The sequence below is a fragment of the Palaemon carinicauda genome, chromosome 30 (genome assembly GCF_036898095.1).
Source record: "Palaemon carinicauda isolate YSFRI2023 chromosome 30, ASM3689809v2, whole genome shotgun sequence".
Classification (NCBI taxonomy): domain Eukaryota; kingdom Metazoa; phylum Arthropoda; class Malacostraca; order Decapoda; family Palaemonidae; genus Palaemon; species Palaemon carinicauda.
Window position 1 is genome coordinate 52,776,429 of NC_090754.1, and position 2,500 is coordinate 52,778,928.

The following is a 2,500-nucleotide window of genomic DNA, read 5'->3' on the forward strand; positions in this document are numbered from 1 at the left end:
TATTGTGAATGACATGGGAACTGTGTTTATAGAGAATGTCATGGGAATTGTGTATTGGGAATGTTATGAGAATTGTGTATAGGGAATGTCGTGGGAATTGTGTCCATTGAGAATTATATTGGGAATGCCATGGGAATTGTGTTTGTTGGGATACTTTCGGAATTGTGTATATTGAGAATGTCATGGGATTTGTTTTTGGGAATACCATGGGAATTGTCTATTGGGAATGCCATGGGAATTGAGTCTATTGGAAAAGTGCCAAGTGAATTTTGTCTATTGGGAATGCCATGGTAATTGTGTCTATTGAGATGCCCTGGGAATTGTGTCTATTGGGAATGTCATGGGAATTGTGTTTATAGAGAAGGTCATGGGAATTGTCTATTGAGAATGTTATGGAAATTGTGTCTATTGGGAATGTTATGGGAATTATGTCTGTTGGGATGTCTTCGGAATTGTGTCTATTGGGAATGCCTTGGGAATTGTGTCTATTGGGAATGCCATGGGAATTGTGTCTTTTGGGATGCCTTCGGAATTGTGTATATTGGGAATGTCATGGGATTTGTCTTTGGGAATACCATGAGAATTGTCTATTGGGAATGCCATGGGAATTGAGTCTATTGGAAAAGTGCCAAGTGAATTTTGTCTATTGGGAATGCCATGGGAATTGTGTCTATTGGGATGCCCTCGGAATTGTGTCTATTTGGAATGTCATGGGAATTGTGTTTATAGAGAAGGTCATGGGAATTGTCTATTGGGAATGTTATGGGAATTATGTCTGTTGGGATGTCTTCGGAATTGTGTCTATTGGGAATACCATGGGAATTGTCTATTGGGAATACAATGGGAATTGTCTATTGGGAATGCCAAGGGAATTGAGTCTATTGGGAATGCCATGGGAATTTTGTTTATTGGGAATGCCATGGGAATTGTCTATTTGGAATACCAATGGAATTGTGTATTGGGAATACCATAGGAATTGTCTATTGGGAATAACATGGGAATTATCTATTGGGAATGCCATGGGAATTGTCTATTTTCATCCGATTACTATGGAACTAGTGCCGAAATGCTTATATTCAAATTGCATGTCTCGTAATGAGACAGCTCCAGTTTTAAATGTATTTACCTGCTTTTCATATTTGGATAAAGTAGTTATATTTATAGCGTATGATTTTTTAAAGTAATTACCTGCTCTTCATATTTGGATAAAGTAGTTATATGTATAGTTTAAGATTTTTTGTATTTAATTACTTGCTTTTAATATTTGGTTAAGGTAGTTACATCTGTTTTCATGATAATTTTTTAAAGGTAATTAATTGCTTTTCATATTTGGATGTGATGCTAAGGCTTAATGGCATATGGTATAAATATTTTTTTTTGTACGTTGGAGCTGTTATTATTTATTTTAATGGAGTGTTTTTTATTTATTTATTTATTATATTTATTTATCTTAACCTGTATTTTGAATGTATTATCTGTGATTTTTCCATTTGATATTTGTATTAGAAAACCACAGATACAATTTTCTATTTACAAAAACCACTCTAGGTTTGATATGCGTATATTGTGAAATTATATATTTTACATTAATATTAAAAAAAAAATTGGATATAGTTGAGGTTATAATTTTTTTTTCAATTTATTCATATCGTATTTCGAAGTTTTTTTTTGGTTTTGTATTATATTTATAGATTGGGAATTGGAAACCAAAGGAAAATAACGTTGAAGGGTAAAGCTGGGATTACTGGCGTTTGTAGGTTTACGAAATTCTCTCTCTCTCTCTCTCTCTCTCTCTCTCTCTCTCTCGTTTATATATATATATATATATATATATATATTTATATATATATATATATATATATGCATGTATGTGTGTGTATACTTGCATATATTACCCGTGATTTATATACATATGTATTTACATTGTATACATTAATACATACATATACTAACCCTGCATTATATCCATATAAATAAATGTATATACTTTATATGTATACAATGCATACATAAATACATACATATATCACCCCCCCCCCCCAGCTTTTAAATATTCTGTTTTTAAAATGCACTGTATTAGTCTCATTTATACCAACAATTTTCCAAAATATATTATCTACACTGTAACTGTTCAGTAGCTTCTTTCTTCTTGGTAAGGGTATAGAAGAGACTCTAGTTATAGTAAGCAGCTCTTCTAGGAGGACACTCCAAAATCAAACCATTGTATTCTAGTCTTAGGTAGTACCATGGCCTTTGTACCACGGTCTTCCACTGTCTTGAGTTAGAGTTCTCTTGCTTGAGGGTACACTAAGGCATACTATTCTATTTTTTGTCCTTTCCTCACTGGGCTAGTTTCCCTGATGGAGCCGTTGGGCTTATAGCATCCTGCATTTCCAACTAGAGACCATTGTTCTCTAGTCTTGGGTAATGCCATAGCCTTTGTACAATGATCTTTCACTGTCTTGGGTTAGAGTTCTCTTGCTTGGGGTTATACTCAGAC

At 33.6% G+C, this 2,500-nt stretch overlaps 1 protein-coding gene across 1 annotated transcript in view; it reads left to right on the forward strand.

Moving 5' to 3' along the window:
• LOC137623527 (cell adhesion molecule Dscam2-like) overlaps positions 1-2,500 on the forward strand; it is a 137,015-nt gene that overhangs the window by 79,538 nt on the left and 54,977 nt on the right.